General features: G+C 39.9%; 1 pseudogene; it reads left to right on the top strand.

Annotated features, from left to right (window-relative positions):
* The first annotated feature begins 14,954 nt into the window (after nucleotides 1-14,954).
* LOC104665055 lies at nucleotides 14,955-15,995 on the top strand (annotated as a pseudogene).
* Nucleotides 15,996-19,256: the final 3,261 nt, after the last annotated feature.

Here is a 19,256-nt window from a genome sequence, read left to right as displayed (position 1 = left end):
AGGTTGCCTGTTCACTCTGATGGTAGTTTCTTTTGCTGTGCAAAAGCTCTTTAATTTAATGAGATCCCATTTGTCAATTTTGGCTTTTGCTGCCGTTGCTTTTGGTGTTTTAGACATGAAGTCCTTGCCCATGCCTATGTCCTGAATGGTACTACCTAGATTTTCTTCTAGGGTTTTTATGGTATTAGGTCTAACATTTAAGTCTCTAATCCATCTTGAATTAATCTTCGTATAAGGGGTAAGGAAAGGATCCAGTTTCAGCTTTCTACTTATGGCTAGCCAATTATCCCAGCACCATTTATTAAATAGGGAATCCTTTCCCCATTTCTTGTTTCTCTCAGGTTTGTCAAAGATCAGATGGCTGTAGATGTGTGGTATTATTTCTGAGGACTCTGTTCTGTTCCATTGGTCTATATCTCTGTTGTGGTACCAGTACCATGCTGTTTTGGTGACTGTAGCCTTGTAGTATAGTTTGAAGTCAGGTAGCGTGACGCCTCCAGCTTTGTCCTTTTGACTTAGGATTGTCTTGGCAATGCGGGCCCTTTTTTGGCTCCATATGAACTTTAAAGCAGTTTTTTCCAATTCTGTGAAGAAACTCATTGGTAGCTTGATGGGGATGGCATTGAATCTATAAATAACCTTCGGGAGTATGACCATTTTCACGATATTGATTCTTCCTATCCATGAGCATGGTATGTTCTTCCATTTGTTTGTGTCCTCTTTGATTTCACTGAGCAGTGGTTTGTAGTTCTCCTTGAAGAGGTCCTTTACATCCCTTGTAAGCTGGATTCCTAGGTATTTTATTCTCTTTGAAGCAATTGTGAATGGAAGTTCATTCCTGATTTGGCTCTCTGCTTGTCTGTTACTGGTGTATAAGAATGCTTGTGATTTTTGCACATTAATTTTGTATCCTGAGAGTTTGCTGAAGTTGCTTATCAGCTTAAGGAGATTTTGGGCTGAGACGATAGGGTTTTCTAAATATACAATCATGTCATCTGCAAACAGGGACAATTTGACTTCTTCTTTTCCTAACTGGATACCCTTGATTTCTTTCTCTTGCCTGATTGCCCTAGCCAGAACTTCCAACACTATGTTGAATAGGAGTGGTGAGAGAGGGCATCCCTGTCTTGTGCCAGTTTTCAAAGGGAATTTTTCCAGTTTTTGCCCATTCAGTATGATATTAGCTGTGGGTTTGTCATAAATAGCTCTTATTATTTTGAGGTACGTTCCATCAATACCGAATTTATTGAGCGTTTTTAGCATGAAGGGCTGTTGAATTTTGTCAAAAACCTTTTCTGCATCTATTGAGATAATCATGTGGTTCTTGTCTTTGGTTCTGTTTATATGCTGGATTACGTTTATTGATTTGCGAATGTTGAACCAGCCTTGCATCCCAAGGATGAAGCCCACTTGATCATGGTGGATAAGCCTTTGGATGTGCTGCTGAATCCGGTTTGCCAGTATTTTATTGAGAATTTTTGCATCAATGTTCATCAGGGATATTGGTCTAAAATTCTCTTTTTTTGATGTGTCTCTGCCAGGCTTTGGTATCAGGATGATGTTGGCCTCATAAAATGAGTTAGGGAGGATTCCCTCTTTTTCTATTGATTGGAATAGTTTCAGAAGGAATGGTAGCAGCTCCTCCTTGTACCTCTGGTAGAATTCAGCTGTGAATCCATCTGGTCCTGGACTTTTTTTGGTGGGTAGGCTATTAATTGTTGCCTCAATTTCAGAGCCTGCTATTGGTCTATTCAGGGATTCAACTTCTTCCTGGTTTAGCCTTGGGAGAGTGTAAGTGTCCAGGAAATTATCCATTTCCTCTAGATTTTCTAGTTGATTTGCGTAGAGGTGTTTATAGTATTCTCTGATGGTAGTTTGTATTTCTGTGGGGTCAGTGGTGATATCCCCTTTATCATTTTTTATTGCGTCTATTTGATTCCTCTCTCTTTTCTTCTTTATTAGCCTTGCTAGCGGTCTGTCAATTTTGTTGATCTTTTCAAAAAACCAACTCCTGGATTCATTGATTTTTTGGAGGGTTTTTTGTGTCTCTATCTCCTTCAGTTCTGCTCTGATCTTAGTTATTTCTTGCCTTCTGCTAGCTTTTGAATGTGTTTGCTCTTGCCTCTCTAGTTCTTTTAATTGTGATGTTAGAGTGTCCATTTTAGATCTTTCCTGCTTTCTCTTGTGGGCATTTAGTGCTATCAATTTCCCTCTACACACTGCTTTAAATGTGTCCCAGAGATTCTGGTATGTTGTGTCTTTGTTCTCTTTGCTTTCAAAGAACATCTTTATTTCTGACTTCGTTTCTTTATGTACCCAGTAGTCATTCAGGTGCAGGTTGTTCAGTTTCCATGTAGTTGAGCGGTTTTGATTGAGTTTCTTAGTCCTGAGTTCTAGTTTGATTGCACTGTGGTCTGAGAGACAGTTTGTTATAATTTCTGTTCTTTTACATTTGCTGAGGAGTGCTTTACTTCCAATTATGTGGTCAATTTTGGAATAAGTGCGATGTGGTGCTGAGAAGAATGTATATTCTGTTGATTTGGGGTGGAGAGTTCCATAGATGTCTATTAGGTCTGCTTGGTGCAGAGATGAGTTCAATTCCTGGATATCCTTGTTAACTTTCTGTCTCGTTGATCTGTCTAATGTTGACAGTGGAGTGTTGAAGTCTCCCATTATTATTGTATGGGAGTCTAAGTCTCTTTGTAAGTCTCTAAGGACTTGCTTGATGAATCTGGGTGCTCCTGTATTGGGTGCATATATATTTAGGAGAGTTAGCTCTTCCTGTTGAATTGATCCCTTTACCATTATGTAATGGCCTTCTTTGTCTCTTTTGATCTTTGATGGTTTAAAGTCTGTTTTATCAGAGACAAGGATTGCAACCCCTGCTTTTTTTTGTTCTCCATTTGCTTGGTAGATCTTCCTCCATCCCTTTATTTTGAGCCTATGTATGTCTCTGCATGTGAGATGGGTCTCCTGAATACAGCAGACTGATGGGTCTTGACTCTTTATCCAGTTTGCCAGTCTGTGTCTTTTAATTGGAGCATTTAGTCCATTAACATTTAAGGTTAATATGGTTATGTGTGAACTTGTTCCTGCCATTATGATATTAACTGGTTATTTTGCTCATTAGTCGATGCAGTTTCTTCCTAGCCTCCATGGTCTTTACATTTTGGCATGTTTTTGCAATGGCTGGTACCGGTTGTTCCTTTCCATGTTTAGGGCTTCCTTCAGGGTCTCTTGTAAGGCAGGCCTGGTGGTGACAAAATCTCTAAGCATTTGCTTATCTGTAAAGGATTTTATTTCTCCTTCACTTATGAAACTTAGTTTGGCTGGATATGAAATTCTGGGTTTAAAATTCTTTTCTTTAAGAACGTTGAATATTGGCCCCCACTCTCTTCTGGCTTGTAGAGTTTCTGCTGAGAGATCTGCTGTTAGTCTGATGGGCTTCCCTTTGTGGGTAACCCGACCTTTCTCTCTGACTGCCCTTAAGATTTTTTCCTTCATTTCAACTTTGGTGCATCTGGCAATTTTGTGTCTTGGAGTTGCTCTTCTGGAGGAGTATCTTTGTGGCGTTCTCTGTATTTCCTGAATTTGAATGTTGGCCTGCCCTACTAGGTTGGGGAAGTTCTCCTGGATGATATCCTGAAGAGTGTTTTCCAACTTGGTTCCATTTTCCCCCTCACTTTCCGGCACACCAATCAGACGTAGATTTGGTGTTTTTACATAATCCCATACTTCTTGCAGGCTTTGCTCATTTCTTTTTCTTCTTTTTTCTTTTGGTTTCTCTTCTCACTTCATTTCATTCATTTGATCTTCAATCGCTGATACTCTTTCTTCCAGTTGATCGAGTCGGTTACTGAAGCTTGTGCATTTGTCACGTATTTCTCGTGTCATGGTTTTCATCTCTGTCATTTCGTTTATGATCTTCTCTGCATTAATTAGTCTAGCTGTCAATTCTTCCACTCTTTTTTCAAGATTTTTAGTTTCTTTGCGCTGGGTACGTAATTCCTCCTTTAGCTCTGATAAGTTTGCTGGACTGAAGCCTTCTTCTCTCCTCTCATCCAAGTCATTCTCTGACCAGCTTTGATCCGTTGCTGGCGATGGGCTGTGCTCCTTTGCAGGGGGAGATGCGCTCTTATTTTTTGAATTTCCAGCTTTTCTGTCCTGCTTCTTCCCCATCTTTGTGGTTTTATCTGTCTCTGGTCTTTGATGGTGGTGACGTACTGATGGGGTTTTGGTATATGTGTCCTTCCTGTTTGATAGTTTTCCTTCTGACAGTCAGAAGGACTGTCTGTTGGTCTGTTGGAGATTGCTTGAGGTCCACTTCAGATCCTGTTTGCCTGGGTATCAGCAGCAGAGGTTGCCGAAGATAGAATATTGCTGAACAGCGAGTGTACCTGTCTGATTCTTCCTTTGGAAGTTTCCTCTCAGGGGTGTACTCCACCCTGTGAGGTGTGGGGTGTCAGACTGCCCCTAGTGGGGGATTTCTCGCAGCTAGGCTACTCAGGGGTCAGAGACACACCTGAGCAGGCAGTCTGTCCATTCTCAGATCTCAACCTCCGCGTTGGGAGATCCACGGCTCTCCCCAAAGCTGTCAGACAGAGTCGTTCGCGTCTGCACCGGCTCCCGCTACTTCCCCTGTTGGTCTTCAGCTGTGCGCTGTCCCCAGAGGTGGAGACTACAGAGACAGGCAGGCTTCCTTGAGCTGCTGTGAGCTCCACCCAGTTCGAGCTTCCCAGCGGCTTTGTTTACCTACTTAAGCCTCAGCAATGGCGGGCGCCCCTTCCCCAGCCTCGCTGCTGCCTTGCGGATAGATCTCCGCAGACTGCTGTGTTAGCAGTGAGGGAGGCTTCGTGGGCGTGGGACCCTCCCGGCCAGGATTGGGATATATTCTCCTGGTGTGCCTGTATGCTTACAGCGCAGTATTGGGGTGGGAGTTACCCTATTTTCCAGGTGTTGTGTGTCTCAGTTCCCCTGGCTATGAAAACGGATCCCCTTCCCCCTTGCGCTTCCAGGTGAGGCGATGCCTCGCCCTGCTTCAGCTCTCGCTGGTCAGGCTGCAGCAGCTGACCAGCACCGATTGTCCGGCACTCCCTAGTGAGATGACCCCAGTACCTCAGTTGAAAATGCAGAAATCACCGGTCTTCTGTGTCACTCGCACTGGGAGTTGGAGACTGGAGCTGTTCCTATTCGGCCATCTTGCTCCGCCCCCCGATTTTCTTTATTATATCACGTTATTTTATTCCCTTGCTTAGGTCTGTGACAAATGGTTGCCTGTCGGAAACTCCCTCTTGTGGCCATGTCCTCTACTCATCAGCTGCAGCTGATTTCTTCTGTGGTCCTGGGTAATGGCTTGCTGACCATCTGCCGCAGTGACTAGAAATTCAGGAAGACAAGGGTTTGGTTGGTTCACTGTTTTATTTTCACCCCCAAGGAAAGTGCCTATCAGAGACAGGCTCTAGATCACATCTCACAGAGTGCTTTCCAAAGCAGATTTACTCTGGAATCAGCAAAGTCAAATTTCTCAAAATCCCTTGCCTCTCTATTTAATTCTGTATGTTCCTGAGTGCGATACCTATAAAAAGACCTTCAACAATACATGAAAAAATTCATGGAGTACACAGACTGGTATAAGTAAGAAACTGCTAACAAGATGTTTAGGAAATGTTTTGAAGATGATGTATTTTCACTGTTTTGTGGGGACTAAGAGATGGCTTAATTTGAGAAAATTTCTTTCATATTTGAGGATTAAACACTTTGATCCCAAAAGAAGAGTCTGAATGTTCGCTCAGTCCCAGAAAAAAGCAGAAAGCTCCCATAGCTCTCTTCCCATCTTCCTCCAAATCCAGCACAGAAAGTAGGTAATCTGAAAGAAGACTGGAATGGGAAAGTGGGACAGATAAGAGAAGTCTGATGACCATTTGTTCTCTTGTGCTAAGTTAACTCACTTTCAGAGCTTTTCCAGAAATTGAAATGCAATTTTTCCCTAATTTCTTAAGACACACACACAAAAAACATATAGATGGAAAAACAAATAATATTTATGTGTTTCTATCACATTAAAGTTATATAATGGGAGTTAGCAGTGTTTCATCATGCCTTCTCAAGATGATAAGGCCCGCACAAAATAGTTTTTGCAGAAGAGTTTTTGGGAAAATTCCACCTAGTATGCTAGACACTGAACAGTTAATGAAATCAACAGGCCTTCCTGCTAAAAACTCTCAATAAATTCGGTATTGATGGAACGTATCTCAAAATAACAAAGGCTATTTATAACAAACCTAGAGCCAATATCACACTGAATGGGCAAAAACTGGAAGCATTCCCTTTGAAAACTGACACAAGACAGGCATGCCCTCTCTCACTACTCCTATTCAACATAGGATTGGAAGTTCTGGTTAATGCAACCAGGCAAGAGAAAGAAATAAAGGGTATTCAATTAGGAAAGAAGAAGTCAGATTGTCCCTATTTGCAGATGACATGCTTGTATATTTAGAAAACCCCATCGTCTCACCCCAAAATCTCCTTAAGCTGATACGCAACTTCAGCACAGTCTCAGGATATAAAATCAATGTGCCAAAATCACAAGCATTCTTATACACCAATAACAGACAAATAGAGAGCAAAATCATAAATGAACTCCCATTCACAATTGCTTCAAAGACAGTAAAATACCTAGGAATCCAACTTAGAAGAGATGTGAAGGACCTCTTCAAGGAGAACTACAAACCACTGCTCAGTGAAATAAAAGAGGACACAAACAAATGGAAGAACATACCATGCTCATGGATAGGAAGAATCAATATCATGAAAATGGCCATACTGCTCAAGGTAATTTATAGATTCAATGCCATCTCCATTAAGTTATCAATGACTTTCTTCACAGAATTGGAAAAAAACTGCTTTAAAGTTCATATGAAACCAAGAAAAGAACCCAGATTGCCAAGACAATCCTAAGCCAAAAGAACAAAGCTGAAGGCATCACGCTTCCTGACTTCACACTACACTACAAGGCTACAGTAACCAAAATATCATGGTACTGATACCAAAACAGAGATATAGACCAATGAAACAGAACAGAGCCTTCAAGAATAACACCACACACCTACAGCCATCTGATCTTTGACAAACCTGAGAAAAACAAGAAATGGGGAAAGGATTCCCTATTTAATAATTAGTGCTGGAAAAATTGGCTAGCCGTAAGTAGAAAGCTGAAACTAGATCCTTTCCTTACACTTTATATGAAAATTAATTCACAATGGATTAGAGACATAAACGTTAGATCTAAAACCATAAAAGCCCTAGAAGAAAACCTAGGGAATACCATTCAGGACATAGGCATGGGCAAGGACTTCATGTCTAAAACACCAAAAGCAACGACAACATAAGCCAAAATTGACAAATGGGATCTAATTATACTAAAGAGCTTCTGCACAGCAAAAGAAACTACCATCAGATTGAACAGGCAACCTACAGAGTGGGAGAAAATTTTTGCTATCTACTCATCTGACAAAGGTCTAATATCCATAATCTACAAAGAACTCAAACAAATTTACAAGAAAAAAACAAACATTCCCATCAAAAAGTGTGCAAAGGATATGCACAGACACTTCTCAAAAGAAGACATTCATACAGCCAACAGACACATGAAAAAATGCTCATCATCACTCACCATCAGAGAAATGCAAATCAAAACCACAATAAGATACCATCTCACATCAATTAGACTGGCAATCATTAAAAAGTCAGGAAACAACAGGTGCCAGAGAGGATGTGGAGAAATAGGAACACTTTTACACTGTTGGTGGGACTGCAAACTAGTTCAACCATTGTGGAAAACAGTGTGGCGGTTTCCTCAAGGATCTAGAACTAGAAATGGCACTTGACCCTGCCATCCCATTACTGGGTATATACCCAAAGGATTATAAATCATGCTGCTATAAAGACACATGCACTCATATGTTTACTGCGACACTATTCACAATAGCAAAGACTTGGAATCAACCCAAATATCCATCAGTGACAGACTGGATTAAGAAAATGTGGCACATATGCACCATGGAATACTATGCAGCCACAAAAAAGGCTGAGTTCGTGTCCTTTGTAGGGACAGGGATGCAGCTGGAAACCATCATTCTCGGCAACCCATTGCAAGAACAGAAAACCAAACACCGCATGTTCTCACTCATAGGTGGGAATTGAACAATGAGATCACTTGGACACAGGAAGGGGAACATCATACACCAGGGCCTATTGTGGGGAGGGGGGAGGGGGGCGGGATAGCATTAGGAGATATACTTAATGTAAATGGTGTGTTAATGGGTGCAGCACACCAACGTGGCACATGTATACATATGTAACAAACCTGCTTGTTGTGCATACTTACCCTAGAAGGATAATAATAATAAGAAAAGAAAACACTTTTAAGCACCTCACCTGGGAAGCCTAAATGAGAAGTCCTTCATTGTAATGTGTCCTTTCCTCAGCAGGGTCTTTACGTGTTATGACAGAAATTACTTCAGAAATGTCAGTAACAACACAATGACATTGAAACTCACAAACCAATGCTTTGACTAATTTACACATACAAAAAGACCTTCAGTGATACATGAAATAATTCACAGAGTACACAGACTGCTTGCTATTCAGTAGGTGAACCTGCTGCAGTCAAAATACAGAACTCCCTTGAGTGCTGATATGAGATGGGCACAGCACCTACAGCAGCACCCACATAAGGCATATCTCCGGAAGAGAACTAATTCATTTAAAGATGCCTGGGCACATTTCTTGCATCTGCATGAAGCATAAATGGTTTTCCCATGAGTCTTCCCTTAACAATAATAGCAAGACCAAAAAGAGTGGTGCCGTGTGGGGAAAATGGGCTGGAGCATGGAAACTTCAGTCAAAATAACTAGGTGCACTTTTTCTCAAGAGAATGTTGTGAAATTCCAAACATAACCACTTGCCAATGTATTTGCCTGTCAGAGTGTTCTTATATTCAAAATAATTAACTTTGCTTACAAAATTGTATTTACCAACAGGAAAATCAACTCAGTGACAGAGATGAATTCAAATGGCTTGTTGATAATCATTCGAATTCTATCAAAATGTCAATGATTTAGCACAAATACCTTAACAAATATTCACAAAATTTACTAAGCCCTTCATTTAACTTTTCAAAATATTATACTTCCTGATTTGAAGATGACTTTCACAAGACTAACCAACTGGTTACAAACAAATATAAAGATTTCTTAAGCTGGAAAGAATTTTAGAGATGATAGGCTCTACATGCTTATTTTACACTTACAATGTGACTACAAAATGAGATAGTCTAAGGCAGGGCCATAGTCAGGGCACTAATTTCTGGACTCTTAATATTCTTTTATCTCCACCCTTTCACCAAAAGTGAGGTTTTATGAATTTGAGGAAATCAACAGAATCAGCAAATTTAAAGAAAAATAACATCCTTGTATGCCATATAAAGGAAGAAATACATTTTTAAATCACTTATTTTAAAACTGATAAGTCAATAATGTATTTAAGAGCTTAGCTCAAACTCTGAAATTATTAGTCATGATGAAAATTTTAAAAAGTAAAAACACCCAATTATATAAAGCTTCATGAGAGGAAAATGAGGTGATATAGCTGTACTTGTAGTTTTGTCAAAGAATAAAAATGTTCCAGAATGTAACTACTGTTGTTGTTTTTTTCTATTTGGTTTGTTTATTTTTTATACCAATAGATATGTTTCACCAAAACTAAGCTTTCTAGATCCTTAACTGATAAAAACCGGTATTCACGTTGGAACTTATATTTAAAAGATTACTCATTATCCTTAAAAGTTAGCTTGTCCACATCTGAAAATTCACTTTTGTCTTGAAGTTCAGTCTGTCTCTGGTAAAGACTACATTAGAAGAATAATATTCATGAATATGAAGTTTTAATAATGGAAAACCCAAAAGCATCAGGTGACAAAAAGCCTTCTGTTACTTAAGAAAATGTTCTGAAAAATTCCTTTTCTCTCTGTATTGAAAAGAATAGCTCTGCCTCACCAGAATCATGAGGAATTTTTCTCAGCAAGTAGTACCTGCTTACTCAGTTACTCCTTATAACTATGTTATGCTGTGAAGTACGTACTGCAGTTGTTAAAAAAAAAAATAATGTTGGAGTCTGAATGCTATTCCTAGGAGTTTAGTTTTTCAATAATGATAAAACATTTCCAAAAATAATTCTGCATATTATCAGCATGAACCAGCTCAGGGGGCAATAGTACAAACTTCAGTGAGCAAAGTGCCCTACTCAGCATATGTATGTGTTATCCTTCCTTTTGGCTTATGACAAATAAAAAAAAAAAAAAAAAAAAAAAAAAAAAAAAAACCAAAGCTGGCCATGTGTGGTGGATTATGCCTGTAATCCTAGCACTTTGGGATGCTGACACTGGCAGATGATGAGGTCAAGAGCTTCAGACCATCCTGGCCAACATAGCGAAAACGTGTCTCTACTAAAAATACAAAAATTAGCCAAGCAAGGTGGTGCATTTTGTGCATGTCTGTAGTTCCAGCTATTCAGGAGGCTGAGGCAGGAGAATTGCTTGAATTCAGGAGGCACAGGCTGCAGTAAGCTGAGACTGCACTCCAGCCTGGGTGACAGAGTGAGACTCTGTCTCAAAAAAAGGAAAAGCTTTGGGAACATGACTGGTGTTGTGGGAAACAGCGGACCATAGAGGATGACATGGGGAAGCAGGAGAATTTATTTAGATGCACCAGATCAGCAAACTTATATCCAGAAAGGCTGAGTACTGAATAACGACTGAGCAGGGCTTTTATAAGCAAACTTAAAGATGCAGAACTAAAGCAGCTAATTATACAATGAAAGCTTATGCAACTTACAGCATAATTGTTGACTTAGCATAACTTCTTGACTTGCATAGCTGGGTTTTACAGCTGTGTTGAAAGAAAAACTGGAACCTACAAATTTTAATAAATACAATCATTGGTAAACATAGTCAAAATGAATGCTTCAGAGAAGGAGAGACAGTAAAGCAATTTGCTTTTCTTTTCAACTTTCCTCCAGTTGGGGGTATCTGCAACCCCTTCCTTTGGCCTCAACTTTTTAGACAGTGTTGTTTTATAACTGTCCTTGGAGTGAGCTAGCTAAGCAGATAAAAGGTTTTTCTTTCCTTTTTAACCCTTGTCTGGCCACATTTTTTCTCTTTTTTGATACATTTTATAGGAGAAATTTAATAGAAGTCATTAGTATTGTTTTATGCTTTATGGGAAAGCATGTTTTCTTCTTTAGGTGAAGGTCGATATTTAGTTAGAGCTATTATTCACTGAGTAGCAGTGTGGCTGGTTATATTGTTTCAGACTGTGTAGTATGTGTAGAGGGTGGGCATCATTTTATGGGTGCTTTATTTTTATCATGGTTAAGTGGGGGAAATAACAGCAGAGTAATGAATAGCATATTTATATTTAGCATGGTTACAAGAGATTCATACCAAGGGCAGGAGGTTGAGCATAGCGACAGAATAGCAATAAAATTATTAGTATTACAGTGCAAGTCATTAGACTTAAGATTTTTAATTATATTTACTTGCTTGGTGAATTTTTAAGCTTTTGCTGTGCATAGACTAGCTATTTTCTGGAGTGTGACTAGGGCTTGTTGTCTTCTTATTCATCTTTAGTCTTGCGTAGACTGGTCAGTTTTTGGAGTGACAACAGCAGGGCCATTCTCAGTGACAACTCGGTTTTGTTGCATGATTAGCTGGGTTTCATGGTTTGGGTCCTGCTGGCTCATTTACTTGCACTGCCAGTTTCAACCCACCATAACAAATCTAAGGCATGATTTCTGCAATTTTAACAGCAGTGGGTGTGGATAATATTACAGTATGGGGTCCACCCCACATGGGATCTAGAGAAGTTGGGTTTCATTTTTTAACCCAAACAGAGTCTTTAGGTTTAAAGAAGCATGTCAGTTCTCTCAGGCATAAAGGCATTTTTTAAATGTACATTAAAAATGTACATACTTTTTTATGTATATTCATACTCATACCTAAGTATGAATATTTTGTATGGCTATTTTTAAAGACTACATTTCCTTTTTGATGGATAATTTCTTTAGGTTACAGAGATTATTTTTAATTTGACTTTTGATTGGGTGTGGCTGATTGAATAAAATTTTATAGGGTGAATACCTAGTTTGTTTCGTGGGGGTGCACCTGACCTAGATAAGCACCATGGGCAGGATTTGATTTTATCATAGTTGAGTTTTTTGATAATTTTTCAATTAACTGCTGGAGTGTTTGGTTTATGTGTTTTCTTTTCTTTTTTTTAAATTTGTGGTTGGTAGGCTGTGTGTAACTTTTATTGTATTTTACACAACTTTGCTAGACTTTAAATTATTTCAACTATAATTGCTGAACTATTGTTTGACTTAAAGTTAGAGGCAGTTTAAACCTGGGGAGAATGTTTTTTAAACAGTATTTTAATCACTTGTGTTTGCTTTTTCTGTCCTGGTGGGAAAGCCTTAACTTGTTTTAAAAAGGTGTAAATAAGTGCTAGTACATAACAATAGCCCGTCATGAGACAGTTTGGTGAAGTTTACAAATAAGTTTTTACAAGGCATAGCTTTTAGTTTTTCGATTCCTGGGGGCTGGATAGGCCTTGCCTTGGGTTGTTTTAAGCATAAGTTACGCATTGTTCACAAACCCTTTGAGTGACGGCAGTGAGTCCTGGTACTTAGAAGTGGCATTTCAGAAATTTTTAGTGCCGTTTTTCTTATATGAGTTTTTTTTTTAGCTTTACAAATTTAGGGGTTATTATTTCTGGAATGGCTAATTTTGTATTATAGAATTTTTACCATTTTTTCATAATGTATTTTCTAGTTTTTGGGTAAGCCAGGCCCTCTTATTTGGAGTGTAACTTAGGATCTTTTGGAGTGGAGGTTCTGGGATGACAGGCACATTTAAGGTTTTTTAAAAACAAAATGCAGCAAAATTATTTTTTCCTGTTTTGCCTTCTTGTTAGCTTTCCTGTTTCTTTTGGCTTTTGATGTCCCTGCCTTTTGGTACAACCAATAATGCATTATTGCTGCTTTTTCTGGAGCCTATAGAGCTGTCAAGGGCTATAGATTTTTTTTCTTTGTACTTTATTTATTTGCCTCCAGCTGTTAAGAGATTTTCTTTTTATATACAGTTCAATGAACATGTAGTGTGGTAAAAGTATATTTAGAGTCTGTATAAATATTGACCATTTTGTCTTTTGGTAACAATAAGGCTCGTGTTAGGGCTATTAATTTTGCCTTTTGTGCTCACACTCTAGTAGGCAGAGATTGAGCTTCTACTACTGATTTTTAATGTTACCACTGCATTTCCGGCTTGTTGGATTCTTTCTAGCACAAAATGCTTCCATTTAGGAAGTATTCGACATCTGGGTTTTTGAGGAGTTGATTGGTAAGATCTCCCTGTTCAGAAAAATATCTCTCCCACTGTTTAGACACCGTTGTGGAGGGGAGCTTCAGGTTTGACTGGAAGCAGGGTGGTCAGATTTAAGGTGTTTACTGTTTTCTAAGTAATGTAAGGGTTTTTGCATCCAAACCCTTGGTAGTGCATTATTCTCAGATTTGAGAAACAGTGGTACTCTGGCTGTTCTTTGGCTCATCAGAGTGTGGCAGCTGGACACTGAGTGTGGCAGCTGGACACTTAACTGTCCTCTCAAAGTCCGTTTGTTAGCCTCTTCCATTAGCAAGGCAGTAGTGGCTAATGTTTTAAGGCAAGGAGGCCATCCTAGTGCCACAGAGTCTAATTGTTTAGTTACGTATGCCACTGGACAATACTGTAATTTTATAATTTAAGGACCCTATAGCCATTTCTTTTCACTTATGGCTATATAGAAAGAAAGGCTTAGTTACATTTGGCAGTTCGAACGCTAGGACTTGAGTGAAGGCTTTGCTGATTTGTTTAAATGCTTTTTGCTGTTTAGTTTTCCAGAGGAGGGTTTCATTCTTACCCATTTTGTAATTTTATATAATGGCTTAGGCATCAGTTAAAAATTTGGATTTAGATATGGGGGAATTTTCTTGTTTCTAAGAATATTTCTTGTTTGACAACTAGTGGTTGTGGTTGGCAGTATACAAACGGCTTGCTTCTGCTTATGGCCAAGCTGGCACTCCACATGACTTACTATGAAACCTACATATTTGAGCAATTTATGAAAAAATGTTTTTCCTTTAAGATAATTTGTAACCTGCTTTTCATAGGAGATGAGGAAGTCTTGGGTTTTTCGATAACAGTCCTCCCGATTTGGGGCTGCTAAAGGAAGATCATCCACATACTGTATCAAGGCATATTTATCATTTGGCAAATTGTAGGTTTTAAGGTTAGTGCTTCCCTAAAGATTGTGGGAGAGGAGGCCAACTCCGCCTCCAAGTAAGGGAGGAGCGGCCAAGGGGCGCCGGGGCTGGCGCGGGCGCCAGGGCGGGCGGCAGTCAGAACGCGGCTGTAGCAGCAGCTACAGAGGCGCCCCGGCGAGGACCAGCCCAGAGAGACCCCAGAGAGAACCTCGAGCCCGCGGCACAGGCGGCGGCGGCGCTGAGCTGGCGCTACCAGCCCAGCGAGCTGGGGCCTCTGCTCCTCCTCGTCCGGCGCCAGCGGCCAGCGGCCTTCGCCCCACGCCCGCACTGGGCCAGCCTAGACCCGCCTTCCGCTCGCTAGCAGGCCTCTTGAGGGAAGCGCCGAGCCAGGCGGCCCAGTGCGGCGGCGGCTGGAAGTGCGTCGGGACGGACGGAAAGTGCCTGCAGGGGGCGGGCGTGCGCGCGGTGCCAGCTGCTCGGGGGCCAGGCGCCGGAGCCAGAGGGGCAGCCGGCGCGGAGCGGGAGGTAGGGTCCCGAGCGGCCCGCGGCCGGGGCTCGTCCCCGCCCCTCTCTCTTCTCCCGCTGGCGGAGTTAGCTGCGGAGCCTGGAATATGGTCGGGGAAGTGGAAACCAAGGAGAAGCTGAAGCCTACCCCAGATTACCGGATGCAGCTGATGAAGGACTAGAAGGTCATGAGCAGCCTGCCGAACTTCTGGGGGATCTTCCACCACCTCGAGCGGTTGCTGGACGAAGAAATTAGCAGAGTACCGAAAGACATGTATAATGACAAATTAAATGGCAGTACAGAGATAAGGAGTGCAGAATTGCCTGATGCTGTGAAACCTATTGTTCATTTGCAAGAGAAACTTTATGTGCCTGTAAAAGAATACCCAGATTTTTATTTTGTTGGGAGACTCCTTGGACCTAGAGGACTTACAGCCAAACAACTTGAAGCACAAACCGGATATAAAATCATGGTGGGAGGCAAAGGCTCAATGAGGGATTAAAAAAAATGAGGAGCAAAATAGAGGCAAGCTCAATAGGGAGTATCTAAATGAAGATTTACATGTACTAATCACTGTGGAAGATGCTGAGAACAGAGCAGAAATCAAATTGACGAGAGAGTTGAAGAAGTGAAGAAATTATTGGTACCTGCAGCAGAAGGAGAAGACAGCCTGAAGAAGATGCTGCTGTGATGGACCTTGTGATTCTGAATGGCACCTACAGAGATGCCAACATTAAATCACCAGTCCTTGCCTTTTCTCTTGCAGCAACAACCCAGGCTGCTCCAAGGATCATTACTGAGCCTGAGTCGGTTCTCCCTCCAGCTGCCCTGCGTACTCCTACGCCAGCTGGCCCTACCATAATGCCTTTGATCAGACAAATACAGACCACTGTCATGCCAAACGGAACTCCTCGCCCAACTGCTGCGATAGGTCCTCCAGGGCCTGAAGCTGGTTTAATCTGTACACCCTGTGAGTACCCCTACACGTTGGCACCAGCTACATCAATCCTTGAGTATCCTGTTGAACCTAGTGGTGTATTAGGTGCGGTGGCTAGCTACTAAAGTTCGAATGCAAGATATGCGTGTCCATCCTTACCAAAGGATTGTGACCGCAGACCGAGCTGTCACCGGCAACTAAGCTATGACCTTCTGACCTCTGAACTTTTTGCCTAATGATGACCTGACCATGCCTGCCTGCTGATCAGTTAACTGGTAATCGCCTTTGCTTGCCTGTCATCAGTGCAGCGAGCTGAGGCACTTGTCCATTCATCTTACCGTCTAACCAAACAAAAGACAAAGAAATTGTCCTCCAACTCAGCTTTTTTTTTTTTTTTTTTTTTTTTTTTTTCCTGTTTGGGTGAAAGTGATTCTAGAACCTGCACTGAATAGTAGTAAAGCAATATGGCCCAATTCATCCCACAGCACTGATCATCTTTTAATATCCCACCCTAAGCGAACAGTAAGAAGGCCTCTCTTAAGAAGGGGAGACAGATGGCCCTTAACTACTCAATGACAGAGGCAGTTACTGTGTGAGAGTTCTAGGAGTCTTTTTCTTCTCATAGCGAAGTCAAAGCTCTCTCTGAATGTACTGTGTGATGTTGCATTATGCATGAACCTTCGGTCAGGGATATCATTGGTGAAGTGATTTCACAAGTATTCAAAATCGGATGTGCTGTTTAGTCACTGCAGTGCCCTCAGCAGAAGTTACACCCTTTTTTATATTGCCTGCCAAAATTTGAAGTATTAGAAGAAAGCGTGCCATGAGAGAAAAACGTAAGGAGTTTTGAAAAGTAATGCAAATAACAAAACTGCAACACTGTTTTGAAAAAGATAAACACCTGAGTTAAAATTACTGAATCTTCATTTTACACATTCTAAAAAAGTATGAGAACAAGGTACATGCATTGTGTGTCACATTGCTGGGCAAACTGTTCAAGTATTTTTTTTTTAAACCTCCCTGTATAGAAAAAAAAATCATTAAGGATGTAAAAACCGTGCTTGCCTATTTGCTGTATACATGTAATGAAATTGTAGATAAAATGTAGTGCATTGAAACAAATACACAAAAAGTAGATACGTTTACTATACAAGGGTGCTGGTGCAGGAAAATATATATATATGTGTGTATATATATATATATGTAACATTTAAGTATAAAATGTAGCATTTTATACTTTCAAATGTTATAAAAAAAAAAGAACAAGGAACCCCTTTATTTTTATTTTTTTATTTTTTTATTTTTGAGACAGACTCTCGCTCTGTCGCCCAGGCTGGAGTGCAGCTGCCGGATCTCAGCTCACTGCAAGCTCCGCCTCCCAGGTTCACGCCATTCTCCTGCCTCAGCCTCCTGAGTGGCTGGGACTACAGGCGCCCACCACCGCGCCCAGCTAATTTTTTGTATTTTTAGTAGAGACGGGGTTTCACTGTGGTCTCCATCTGCTGACCTTGTGATCCACCCGCCTCGGCCTCCCAAAGTGCTGGGATTACAGGCGTGAGCCACCGTGCCCGGCCCCGGAAACCGTTTATTTCATTAAATGATTTTTTCTGGTGGCTGTCAAGAAACAAAAGACCAAAAGGGCCTTTTTGTCGTTTTTTATTATTATTTTTTAAGTATTGGAGTAGGTCTGAAGAAAAGAAAGTGCCTTATTTTCCTTCATGGTCATTTAGTCAAGTGTCTCATAAAGATCAGCTTCTCCCTCAGAATACAAGTTAATGCATGTTACTCAGTCATCTAGTATGTGAAAAAAGATATGAGGGAGACAAATGAGTTGATGGTTTGAATTATGTGATTTTTGCCACATTACCTTGATGCAAATTTGCCAAATCTGATACTGTGAAAAGATTTGATAACTTTTCTAATGCCTAACAAGTTTTAAAACATCATTCTTTAAAAAATAACTTAATACTTTTGGTTATTCCAATATTCAATGTTAAGCCAAAGGATTCTGAGATAAAAAAGTTGTGTCATCTGAACTTCAGTTTACAGACAAAAATAGAGCTTTGTTTTATTTGGATAAGGGGGATGTATTCATTTGGTTTTGATTTTTATTTTGTTTTTAAATAATTTGAGATAATAGGATACCTAGCAAATGTTTTCAGAAAAGTGAATCATTGTGATTTTCATTCTGGAAAACAATGTTTTAAATCACCCAGATTTAAATACATGTCTTTATATCATACCAGATAACTGGTGTAGTGTGTCCTTTTACTGTTTCAGTAACTTCTGCCTCCCCCACCCCTTAACTTTAAAAGAATGTGAAAAACTAACATCATAGTGTATATAAATACTCAACCCCATTTCAGCTTAAGCTTCTAATTTCTCAAGAAGCTGAAACAGCTGGTTATGTAGTTGAAGCAATTTGTGTGCAAAGCCTACATCTAAACACTTGAGTGAATAATCATTAACTGCTCAGTACCAGACATGGCAAATCTCAAGTGACAGTGGACTCCCCCCAGCTTAGCAACTCGTCCCCTCTTCCACACCTTCCCAGCATCACAGTCAGAGGTCAGCAGGAAGTTGAGTCATTACCTTTGTGGTGACCTCCCCTGCCACCTTGTCTCACTTGGAAACCGTTGTCAGTTTATTTATACTTTGCAATAGACATTCATTGTTTTGTATCCAGCTAGCTTTGATTTAATATGCCACTGCTTTGTCTTTCTGTTGCAGATATAGTTTTGATTTATTTAAAATATATGCTGTGACATTTTGATTTTTATATTGTTTGGTTGCTTTAATAAGTTTGTAACACTCAAACACTTGAGGTGATAGTTTTTAAAAACAATACCAGTATTTGATCCAGTTTCATCTCAGCTATGTTATACCTGGACATTTTAGATGTTTATCAAAGGTCTTTTATGGGGAAGAAAGTAAATTTATTAAATAATAAATGTGTGACATTTATGGATAATGTTGGCTCTGAACAACCTTTTGAAAACTTGGCTGACAAAATTTTGGATCAACTGAAAAAAGCATGACTTTTGAAATCTCTGAATGCTTGGTTCTCAGTATTATCATTCTTTTTAAAATTTATTTCTTATTAAAATATGTAGTTTTTAAGGCTTTTTTTCTGACAGTACTATGTAATTTTTTAGCCTGGGTAGATGGGAGTATTGCTTGTATGTTATCGTACAGCTGACATGTATTTTTATCTATTCTTTATTATCTTAGTTTCATGCTATGTAATGTACCATAACCAACCTATTACCTGTGAGAAACATGTAAGATAATGTATTTACAGCCATGGTTACAAGTTTATAATATATTTTTCTATCTTGTTTTATATGTATGTTATATAACATTCAAAAATATGTTTTTTTTCTTAATTGAGAAAAGGATACAAAATGCAAAATCCACAATTTTGATAACTGAAAATTGCCAATTGTTTTGCAGTACTTTATT

This window comes from Rhinopithecus roxellana, chromosome 22 (assembly GCF_007565055.1).
Source record: "Rhinopithecus roxellana isolate Shanxi Qingling chromosome 22, ASM756505v1, whole genome shotgun sequence".
Taxonomy (NCBI): Eukaryota; Metazoa; Chordata; class Mammalia; order Primates; family Cercopithecidae; genus Rhinopithecus; species Rhinopithecus roxellana.
The sequence above is the reverse complement of the archived record's forward strand: the minus strand, read 5'-3'. Positions and strand labels throughout refer to the sequence as shown.